General features: G+C 42.6%; 1 protein-coding gene across 2 annotated transcripts in view; it reads left to right on the top strand.

The window, feature by feature from the left end:
• Pdpk1 (3-phosphoinositide dependent protein kinase 1) overlaps positions 1–12001 on the top strand; it is a 67897-nt gene that overhangs the window by 3236 nt on the left and 52660 nt on the right. The window contains exon 1 of one of the 2 annotated variants that reach the window (XM_048436305.3): positions 10569–10633. The exons of the other annotated variant lie outside the window; for it this stretch is intronic. The gene's annotated coding sequence lies outside the window, so the exon portion shown is untranslated. Of the gene's footprint in view, positions 1–10568; positions 10634–12001 lie in introns of those variants that run through there. 2 annotated transcript variants of the gene reach the window in all.

Raw genomic sequence — 12001 nt, forward strand, 5'->3', positions numbered from 1 at the left:
TTGCATTTTCATCTCCAGTGATGACCCTGCAGGCAAGGCAAGGTCCCCATAAGAGATGGAATCAAGGACCTGTTTTATGTTTCCTTTTTTCTTTATAATTTATTTGCTTATATGTTTATACATTTATATATACGTGTGTGTGTGTGTGTGTGTGTGTGTGTGTGTGTGTGTAAATCCCATGTCATCGTGGGTGCTCTCAAAGGCCAGGAGAGGGTTTCAGATCCCCTGGAGCTTGAGTTACATGTGGTTATAAGCCACCTGATATAGGTGCCAGGAACCAAATTAGGGTCCCAAGGAAAAGCAGGAAGTACTCTTTGAGCACTTAAAAAAAATGTTTCTGACATGACTTATATGAGGAGGATATTATCTTAGTTAGCAGCTGTCTGCAGAGATATAGGACTGAAGGAAGGTCTTGACTCTAGGCTGCTTTCAGTACAGTTTTGGGGAAGAGGAACAGGTGACTCCTGGAGACATGTGTCTCCCTTTTCAGCCTGTGTCCTCATCTCTACTTGAGCTGGAGTTGAGGTACTCCTAGGCAGCTGATTGACCTTGGTAGGAGTCAGTGATGGGCATGTAAAAGTGACGAACTGGGAGTGCTGTAGGATGAGACTGAGGTGATGTGTTTGGAGAATGGTCCTCAGAATGTATCTTCTGTGGAGTGGACCGGGAATCCCGTGCGGTTTTCAGTTCTATGAGGAGAGTAAGTCATTGCAGAGGAACACTGGTACAGAAATGACTCCCTCAGCAGGTGCAAGTGTGCCCAGGCCTGTCTGTAGGGTAACAGGTGGCAGTGGGGTATGCAGTGCAGTTGTTTTGAAGACAGGTTCAAAGGGTAAGTCAATGGGGGAGGAAGTGTTGTGTGGAAACTGTAAGTTTGGGGCATGTATCAGTCAGATCTTCTCAGTCATGCATTCTTCTGTGACTGGATCACGTTGCTCACTTGTTTGGTGTGATGCCAGACCTTTTTAAAGTTACTTGAATGTTGTGAACAGGTTGTATGTTCAGTCTCCAGCTGTTAGATCAGAGGCAGTGAGCAATTTCTTAGAGTTATAGGGTTGTGTTCTCTCTGTGGTGAGAAAGGGCTCTTTGGAATTGGGATAGCTGTTGGGTGCAGCTTTGGTACCCGACCTTTGTTTGCATTTATATACTCATAGAAAGTCTGTTTTTATTGTTAATCCAGAAAGTTTTCTTGATGTTAAAGTTGATTTTTTTTTTTACTCTGAGAAATTGCAAGTTGTTTTAATGTGTTAAGAAAGATACTTAAGGGCTTGAGAGATGGCTCAGAGGTTAAGAGCATTGCCTGCTCTTCCAAAGGTCCTGAGTTCAATTCCCAGCAACCACATGGTGGCTCACAACCATCTGTAATGGGGTCTGGTGCCCTCTTCTGGCCTGCAGGCATACACAAAGACAGAATATTGTATACAAAATAAATAAATAAATAAATAAATATAAAAAAGAAAGAAAGAAAAAGAAAGATACTTAAAGAGCTGAAGAGATGGCTCTGCAATTAAAAACACTGGTTGTTCTTCAGACGACCTGGGTTCAGTTCCCAGCACCCACATGGCAGCTCACAACCATCTGGAATCTCAGTTCCAGGAAGTCTAAAGTTCTCTCCGACTTTCTTGGGTAGCAGGTACACAAGTGGTACACAGACTTACATGTAGGCAAAACACCCATATGCATAAGAAATTTTTTTTTAAAAGATTTATTTATTTATTATGTATACAACATTCCTTCCATGTATGCTTGCATGCCAGAAGAGGGCACCAGGTCTCATTATAGATGGCTATGAGCCACCATGTGGTTGCTGGGAATTGAACTCAGGACTTCTGGAAGAGCAGTCAGTACTCTTAACCTCTGAGCCATCTCTCCAGCCCCCAAGAAAATGTTTTTTAATTGAAAAAAAAAAAAACAAGGCCGGTTGATGGTGATGGCGCCTTTAATCACAGCACTTGGGGAAATAGAGGCAGACACATCTCTGTGAGTTCAAGGCAAGCCTGGTCTACAGAGCGAGTTCTAGGACAGGCTCCAAAGGTACAAAGAGAAACCCTGTCTCAAAAAACCAAACCAACCAAACAAAAACAGATAATTTGTTATGAACAATTAACTTTTAAAATATTTGCTATCTGTTGAGAAAGGGTCTCGCTGTGCAGCCCCGGCTGGCCTTGGAACTCACTATGTAGTCACGCTGACCTAGAACTCACAGAGATCCACTTTGGATACTGAGATTTAAAGATCTGCAGTACCACACCTGACCCCCTCCCTTTTTCTTTTTAAAGATAGAATCTCATATAATGGGCTGGAGTCAGCATAGTATATAGCTGAAGATGACCTTGAACTTCTGGTCCTCCTGTCTCCACTTTCCAAGTGCTGGGATTTGTGCAGACCACACTGGGAAGGATTGATTCCTTATCAAGGTGCCTGATTCAAGGTTGTGTTTAGCCAGTGCTAAAGGTTCTACTCACTACTGAACATGAATATATGGTTTCTTTCTGCAGTTTTTTCAAGAGGCCAGTTGAAGGTGGGCAAATGGTTTTCGTGGGCCTGGTGGTTTCCCTCATTGCACAGAGAGATCATTACCCTCTGTGCCAGTTTGTTTCAAGTTATTTTCTTTCTGAAGGGAGTCATAGTACAGACCTTGTTTGAAGGTCTGTCTAGATGCCAAGGATGTTCCTTTTAGAGGTGTGTGCCTTGTGTGTGCTTAGAGAAACTAAAACTGGTCTTCTCACTGCAGGAGCCCCAGGTTTCAGCAGATTTTGGTCAAAATGCACTCCACCAGAGACATAGCTTCTATAGTGAGATTGTTGTTAAAGCCCCAATTCTTGAACAGATTTTCTCTTTTGAAGCTTGAGTTTATTGCTGTATGAAGGAATTGTAGGTCTAAGTGGCATCTGTATATTGGATACTGTCAGTAAGATTATCAGAGCAAATCTTCTCTGAAAAGTCTCACCAAGTGTGTTCTTTGGCCTGCAATAGAAATGTGAGAAGGACCCAGGCAGTGGTGGTGCATGCTTTAATTCCCAGCGCTTGGGTGTCAGAGGCAGGCAGAACTCTGTGAGTTCAAGACCAGCTTGGTCCATGACAGCCAGGACTACACAAAGAAACATTGTCTTGAAAATTTAAAAAAAAAAATGTGAGAAGGGGCTTGAGCTAATTTTTAGTTTTTTTCTTAGTGTTTATGGGAATCCTAAACTGGGTGTAGGGGACAGGGCCTACAAAGGTGGTTTTATCTTCTGAACCTTGCTGTCCTACATGCGGCACCTGTGGATTGGAGGGAGGCTGTAGTTCTCTCAGGGTTGCGATCTCTTGTATGTTATCATCCTTGTGGCTGCCCACTGCTGTTTTTGTGTTCTTATTGCCCTTTTCTTCTGGCTTCTTCCTTTCCTGGTTAAGGAGCTCTCCAGTGACGTGCTGGTTGGGTCTCCAGGTGCCAGTACTTGTGCCCCCTTCTCTTCTCTCCTGGTTTGTCATTTTGTTTCTTCCAAGGTCTATGCCTCAGACACTTTGTGTGTGTGTGTGTGTGTGTGTGTGTGTGTGTGTGTGTATACAAACATCCAGGCAAATGTCCAGGATGTTTGTGGCTGCCAGGTTTTCAGTGGCCTCTTGTGTTTTTCATGTTCTTCCTCTTTGCCTGAAATTCCCCTCTGTGGAAGACCCCTCATGTACATTTCCCGTGGCTGTACAACTTTGTCTGATCAGTCTGCTTCAAGGTGGCTGCCCTTTCCCCAAGCCTTGGTTCATAGTCCATGTTCTGGGCCTGGTTCTCTAAGGTAAACTTTGTTGTACCCTTGGCTTTCTAAGCCTACAGCTTCTAGGTTGCTCTTTTCTTACTCAATTCTCTTGGTTCTGATACCTGGGTAGGTGTCCTGTGATAACACTGGACAGTCTTGCTTCTCCAATCCCTCTCTTTCTCTCTCTCTCTCTCTCTCTTGTGTTTTTCTGGGTTTTTGAGACAGGTTTCTCTGTAACAACCCTGGCTGTTCTGAAACTCACAGAGATCCTCCTGCCTCTGCCTCCCAAATGCTGGGATTAAAGGTGTGCGCCACCACTACCCAGCCTTCCTTAAAACAGAATCTTGCTATGTATTTTAGGATAACCTGGAACTCTATATCCTCCTGTCTTAACTTTTCCCAGTGCTGGGATTCTGGTATGTACTACACCTTGCTTTTTTTTTCTTTTTTCTTCTCTCTTTTCTGTGTGTGCTCGCTCGCTCTCTCTCTCTCTCTCTCTCTCTCTCTCTCTCTCTCTCTCTTGAATTCAACTCCTGGTGTCATTTCTTTAGAGACACCCACCCTTGTATTTTGACACAAAGTCTCTCACCTGTAACTTACCAATTAGACTGACTGGCAGCAAGCCCCTGGGATCCGCACTCACGTCTGTACTTTCTCAGTGTTGAGATAATAGGGACTCACCACCACACCCAGCTTTTTATGTGGATTCTGGGAATTGAACTCACGTCCTCTGCATGACAAGCACTTTACTGATTTATTCATCTCCCTAGCCGTCCTCTTTCTCTCCCCCTCCATTTTCTTTCTCTTCCCCGCTCTACATTCCCTTTCTTTTTTGCATGTGTGTGTATTTACATTTGTGTGTGTATATGTGCTTGCCTAAGTGTGGGATGGGAGGTTTGGTAGTTTTATTGTTTTGGCTAGAATGACTGACCAGTGCTGAAATTATAGGAATGCACTACCGTGCCTGGCATTTTATGGTTGCCAGGGATCTAACTCAGGTTCTCTCCTCTCATAACAGCACCTTACCCATCAAGCTATCTCCCAGCTCTCTACCTTATTTTCAGACAGTGTGTTTTCACTGAACCTGGAGCTCACCAGTTCAGCAAGACTGGCTGACATGGTGTCACTCCTCACATTGTATGTGGGTTTTGTTGATCTGAACTCAGTACTTTACCAGCTGAGACAAATTGCTCAACACTTCCCCTCCCTGTTATTCATTCACTCACTCATTTATTCATTTATTTTAAGCATGGTCTTGCTGTGTGGCCCAAACTGGCCTACAATTTGCCACCTGCCTGTCTCAGCCTCCCAGGTATGGAGGAATCCCCTAAATTTTACTAAATATCCTTTTGGTTTTCTCAGAGTCTGACTTGCACATATTATACTTTGTCTTATGCCTCCATAGGCTCTTTGACTGTAACTGTGACAGTTTCTCATATGTCATTGTTTTTGATGACCTTGGTTTTTTTGTTTGTTTGTTTGTTTTTGTTTTTTTTGGAGATGGTCTCTCTGTGTAGTTCTGAATCTCCTGGAACTCACTGTGTAGACCAGGCTGGCCTTGAACTCACACAAATCTGCTTGTCTCTTGTCACCTGTGTGCAGTGCCACCACCACATCCTATTGACCTTAGTTTTGAAGAACAATGATCAGGTACTGTTGGATGCCCACTGTTGGTATATGTGTCCTTATGCTTATACTAGGGTTACAGGTCTTGGGGAGAATACATGGGATTAATATCATTTTCATCATTACATCTAGGGTGCCTGCTGTCAAAGTGATGTGTCACTGTAATTGTTGACCATGATCACCTGGCTGAGAGTCAGCCCTTAACAACTTTCTCCACTCTGAAATGTGCCCTGCCCCAATGTACCCCATACCTCTAGTGAATGGGGTTTCAGTTTGTTATTTTTGTTTGTTGTTTTTGAGACGAGGTTTCTCTGAGCCCTAATAGTCCTGAAACTCTTCTCTGTAGACCAGACTGACCTCAAACTCAGAGATCCACCTGCCTCTGCCTCCCAAGTGCTGGGATTAAAGGCGTGAGCCACCACCATCTGGCTGGTTTGATTTTTTTTAATATTTATTTTTATTTCATTTGCATTCATATTTTGCCTGTATGTATGTCTATATGAGGGTATCGGATCCCCTGGAACTGGAGTTATATACGGTTGTGAACTGCCATGTCAGTGCAGAGAATTGAACCTGAGTCCTCTGGAAGAGCAGTCAGTGTTCTTATCCGTTGAACCATATCTCCAGCCCCGTTTGATATTTTTATACTCTGAAAACGTTTGCTGATCATAAATAACTTAATTTCAGCACAAAAGTGTTGATATTGTGATATATACCTCTAATCCCTGCATTCAGGAGGCTGATGCAAGAGAACTACTTTTGCCTTTTAGGATTGCCAGACAATAACAGCAGCAACAACAAAGCAAAAGTCAACTTCAAAGTAGTATTGGAATATAGGTTCTTTATAGGTTTAGGACATTTACATTTTTGTATGTATTTTGTATGTATAATTGTTTGTGTATGAATGAGTACATGTACATGTGTAGGAGGTTCAGAGTTAATGGGTGTCTTCTCAGTCATTGTTAAGACAGTGTCTCTTGGGGCTGGAGAGATGGCTCAGTGGTTAAGAGCATTGCCTGCTCTTCCAAAGGTCCTGAGTTCAATTCCCGGCAACCACATGGTGGCTCACAACCATCTGTAATGAGGTGCCTTCTTCTGGCCTGCAGAATATTGTATACATAATAAATAAATAAATAAAGAAAGAAAGAAAGAAAGAAAGAAAGACAGTGTCTCTTGCTGAACTTGCCAATTCCAGCTGGTTTAGATTGGCAACTTGTGCTGGAGATCCCTTGTCTCTGCCTTCTGAGTGTTGGGATTCCATGTTTTCTACCACATCTGCTCAGCTTTTTATGTCGTTGCTGGGGATCCAAACTCTGCTTGACAAGTGCTTTATCTACTTAGCTGTCTCCCCAACCTGGTTAGGACATTACTGAAGACCATAAATGAAGAAAAATGGTATTTTTACCCTGTTTTCAAGTTTCACCTTTGAAAAGAGAGAGAACATTTGGTGTATTGAAATTTAAAAGTAACACGATGGCAGGGTGGTACCTTACACTTATCTGCACAGAGGGTTTGGGTTTTTGGCTCCTTGATTATGGAAGGTTAACATGGGGTCAGTCAGCTGCATCTGAGCAGAGCTTTGGTTGTAGTGATATTAGGGTGGATACCGTTGGTGGACAGTGCTTGACAGCCCAGCTCTGGAACTGAGAGGGATGTATCTTAGAACATCAGTGCAAACTTTGCCCTCATATGGCTCTCATGCTGGGTCATGTCCATATCAGTCTTTGTAGTTCCCTTCCTCAAAATAAGAGTGTCCTGGTCCTTTATGGTCACACCATAAAAAACTAGATCTGAATTAGATCTAGAACTAAATTCTGAACCATCAGATGACATGGTCATCTTGGTTGTTGGTTTTTTTGTTTTTCGTTTTTCCCCCCATTCGTCAGAAATTACCTGACCCTTGAAAAGTGGTATTTCAAAACTTTTGTGTACTTTGTACACTAAAGTTCTAGGAAGTTCTGACCATCAAATGTTAGATAAAAATCGAGATTAGCTGAATTTACCACTGAGCACCATTGTCATGAGCTGAAGCTGCAGTCTTAGTTGGTGAGGTGTGGCTGGATCATTGTCCTCACACAACTGCTCCCTCAGTTTCTGTAGAAGAGCCTCAGAGATGCCAGTCCAAGCTTCCTACTTCTGTAGAAAGGCTGTTTTCTTTTAGATCCTTAGGATTGGTTTACCCTGTATCCCCTAAAGCTACCTCCCTTCCTTAATAGTATAGTATAGGGCTTGCTCTGGACTCTCCTACTTTGGGGTAGAATCCCAAAGGTCTTTTCCCCGGGCTTGTCTTGACTCTGATTTCCAGGGTGAGTTCTGTGGGTGGGGGCAGTCACCTACAGAACCACAGCTACATTCCCAGGATATTTGTGCTGTTGGTGGTCTTGGTGTAGGGTGGTGGTGGTGATTGTGTCCTAGCACTTAAGTTACAGAACAGCCTACTTTAGTTCAGGGTTTTCTACTGTGTGCCCATGCATGATGTGCAGTGATTGAATGCTGAGAGCCTCATCATCCTAGACATGCTATGTCAGATGTCAGAGCTAGCATGTTAATACTGGCTGTTGTGCAGTACTATCACATGGACCTTTACTTAAGATACTGATGGGAGCAGAACCACCTTGGAGAATTGTCTGAGCCCTGACTTTGTTTAGCCCTTCCTTAGGAAGGGTTGCTCTGCATAGCCACAGCAGCCAGATTATAGGGAAGTTGGAATCTTAGAAGCATGATAGCTACTCATTCCTGACCTGACTGCTGTTTTCTAACTTCCCATTGAATGTGGGCACTTAGCCATCCTACATCTCCTCCAAGTGTGCTATGGCTTATTCTGGACCCAGATAAAGAAAATGTGTTGCTTCCTCTGTGCACCGTCACAGAAATCCACAGCATTTGTTGAATGTTTTTTCTATTATCAACTCTTTTTTTTTCTTGCTACAGTTTGACATTTTTCTTTCATTTTTTTTTCCATTGGTCCAAATTATAGCCTTCTATGAATTATATATACCTAGCTGATTATTATCAGATACAGTTTTTTCAAACTGTATCTAAATATAGAATTTATTTATGGATTTCTTTTATTCTTAGTTTAGAAAGAAAGAAAGCCAGCCTGCTTGCCTCATGGTCTAAGTGGTGCTGTTTTGTTTTAAGGTTTAGCCTATCCTGTACAGATGTTGTTGGCACTGAGCACTATGTCTGGATCAGAAGGGCAAGGGAGGTTGTCTGGTGGATAGTTTAAGAAGTGGTCATGAACAAGATGGACTCCATGCTCCTCGCCTGAAAAAACTCTTGGGTGAGAAACATTTCTGTTTAGGAGATGGCTTGCTTGGTGTTTGTTTCTTGTGAGACTGGCTAACCACTGACTGTCCCATGGCCTGAAGGAAAAGGTCAACAGTCTGGTATTTAGGTGGTTTATGACTGGCAAGAATGGTGTTCTGGCAGAAAGGTTCAACCTTCTTGGAGCAACTCTAGAGGGTCTGCTGGAAAGACCTAGTCCCCAAGGTGGACGCAGTAGGTGGAGAGGGACATCCCAAGGAAGAGAGGGGATAGCAGTTTGGTTTGCCTGGGGAGGGACATGGCCAAGAGTGGAGAAAGTTTTTAGTTATAAGAACTGTTGTATGCAGGTTGGGAAGATCAGGCAAACCTTGCTTGTTGGTTAGCTTATTTGCGTGGATTCTGGGTTTATTTGCAGACTCAGATCATTCGACAATGTAAGCTAAAGAAGTTGGTCACTGCCAGATGGTGGTGGCACGCACCTTTAATCCCAACACTCTGGAGACAGAGGCAGATGGATCTCTGAGGTTGAGGCCAATGTGGTCTACAGAGTGAGTTCTAGGACAGCCAGGGCTACAGAGAGAAACCTGTCTGTAAGGACACCCCCCCCCCAAAAAAAAAATACTGGGGCTGGAGAGATGGCTCAGCAGCTAAGAGCACTGGATGCTTTTCCAGAGGACCTAGGTCTAGTTCTCAGCACAGATATACATTCAAGCCAAATATTTATAAAATAAAATTTCATAAGAAATAAAATGAAAAAAATCATACTAAGCCTGGTATAGTGGTTCATACCTTTAATTCCAGTTCTCTGGAGGTAGTAAGAATGTGAGTTGGAGGCAAACCTGGGCTACATTGAGAGACATTACAAAAAGAAAAATTCATACTACATCTTTTTTTTTCTTTTTCAAGTATATTCTTTTAGTAGTCATATATTAAAATTAGTTATTGAATATTGACCCAAAGTGTTTTCAAGTTATCAAGATCGTTTCTACACAAAGCCAGTGTTATTTTAATTCTGAATTACATTTTTTTGTATGTGTGGAACAGCATACAAAAAGCATATGTAAAGGTTGAAAGAGAGAACAGACGCCACAAAATTGTCCTCTGGTTTCCACATGTGTTCTGTGGCATGTCCCCCCTGCTGCACATGCACACCACATAAATAGAAATTAAAAATAAGTAGGAATGGGAATCAAGGTGCATGTCCTTACTCCTGGCATGGAGGCAGAGGCACACACAGATCTCTGTAGGTTCAGGACAACCTGGTCTTTACATAGTGAGTTTTAGGACAGCTAGGGCTACAGAGAGACCCTCTGTCAAAAAAGAGACCCTGTGATTTCCTTTTTTTTTTTTTTTTAATCTTTTATTCCTTTTGGGGAGGATACTGGTCAGGTATCTTATATCCTATAATCTGGATTTGTCTGATTTTTTTTTTCCTTTTTTTTTTTTTTTTTTGGATTTTCGAGACAGGATTTCTCTGTGTAGCTTTGGCTGTCCAGAACTCACTCTGTATTCCAGGCTGATCTTGAACTCAAAGAGATTGCCTGCCACTGCCTGTGCTGTGATTAAAGGCATGCACCACTACCACCACCCGGCTTCTTTGTTTGTTTGTTTGTTTGTTTATGTATGAGTATTTTGTCTGCGTGTATACCTGCACACCAGAAGAGGGCATCAGATCCACTATAAATGGTCATAAACCACCATGTGGTTGTTTGAAATTGAACTTGGGTCCTCTAGAAGAACAAAGCAACACTGAACCATCTTTCCAGCCCCTTATTTGATGATTATAAGGAACCCTATGGAACTGAGATGGGATTCATGATGTCCACATGACTGATGATGTTAGATGAAGTTCATTGTACTTTATTAAAATGAAGCCTGTGATCAATGATACTTACAGTGTGTGTCATTTATTATAGATATTTTTATGTTGGAAGGAACCATTCTGCTTATCCAGTCAAGTCCTTCTAGATGAAGACGCTAGAGATTTGAAGAGTTCCCGACTGGTGAAGGTTGGAGCTGGCCTGGAGTACAAACTCTCCAGACAGCCACTATTTGCAGGCATAGACACTTCTAGGACACTGTGTAGGAACAGAGACATCCCAATAGTGCAATGAGTGTGAGCTCCGTGATAGGACTGATTTCTCTAAAAAAAATTTAAAGCAGTCATGGTGGCACATACCTTTAATACCAGCACTTGGGAGGCAGAGGCAGGTGTTCAAGGCCAGCCTGGTCTATAGAGTAAGTTCCAGGGCACCAGGGCTATGAAGAAAGACTGTTTCAAAAACACAAAACAAAAAATTAAATTTAAGTTACATTTATTTATTTGTTTACTTTATGTGGTTGTGAGCATGTGTTTGCCACAGTACATATGTAGAGGTCAGAGGACAACGTCTCTGAGTCATTTCTTTCCTTCTACCAAATGTATTCTGAAATTTAACTCAGTTGAAAGGAAAGGTTAAAGTTCTTTTACTTGCTGACATGTCTCACTAGCTTGAGACTTCTCCTTCTCCTCCTCTTCTTCCCCTTTTCCTTACCTTTCCTTTCCCTCCCCTTCCCTCCCCTTTCCTTTCCTTCCCTCCCCTTTCCTTTCCTTTCCTTTCCTTTCCTTTCCTTTCCTTTCCTTTCCTTTCCTTTCCTTTCCTTTCCTTTCCTTTCCTTTCCTTTCCCTCCCCTTTCCTTTCCTTTCCTTTCCTTTCCCTCCCCTCCCCTCCCATTCCTCTCTTCTCTCTCTTCCCTCTCTTCCCTTTCTTCCCTTCCCTTTCCTTCCCTCCCTTCCCCTCCTCTTCCTCTTCCCCTTCTTCTTCCCCTTCATCTTCACCTTAAACTCAGTTTTCTGCCTCAGCCTTTCAATAGCTGGGATTATAGGCACATGCTACCATGTCCACCTTTCTGTAGGTTTTTTTTTTTTTTTAAAGATTGAACCAAGTGTGGAATTTCTTCAGGTACAGAACTTGGAAGATAGGCATGTCAGAAAAGGCAGGACTTTGGTTTGTTTGCTTCAGTCTGCAGCAGTGGTTCTCAACCTTCCTAATGCTGCAACCCTTTAATACAGTTCCTCATGTTGTGGTGACCCCCAACCATAAAATTATTTCATTGCTACTTCATAACTGTAATTTTGCTACTGTTAAGAATTGAAATGTAAATATTTGGCACGCGACCCCCCTCCCATATAAGGGTCATTTAAACCTCCAAGGGGTCATGATCCACAGGTTGAGAACCACTGATCTATACAGTCTTTTCTCCACATGGCATCAGTAGATGGTAGGAAGGAAGGTAGAAATTAGGGGTTAGGATCTCATTCAGGAAAATGCCTGCCACTCAAGCATGAGGACTTGAGTTGTAATTCCTAACATCCATGTAAAAGTCAGGTAAGCATC

This window comes from Myodes glareolus, chromosome 9, assembly GCF_982192425.1.
Source record: "Myodes glareolus chromosome 9, mMyoGla1.1, whole genome shotgun sequence".
In the NCBI taxonomy this organism is placed as follows: Eukaryota; Metazoa; Chordata; class Mammalia; order Rodentia; family Cricetidae; genus Myodes; species Myodes glareolus.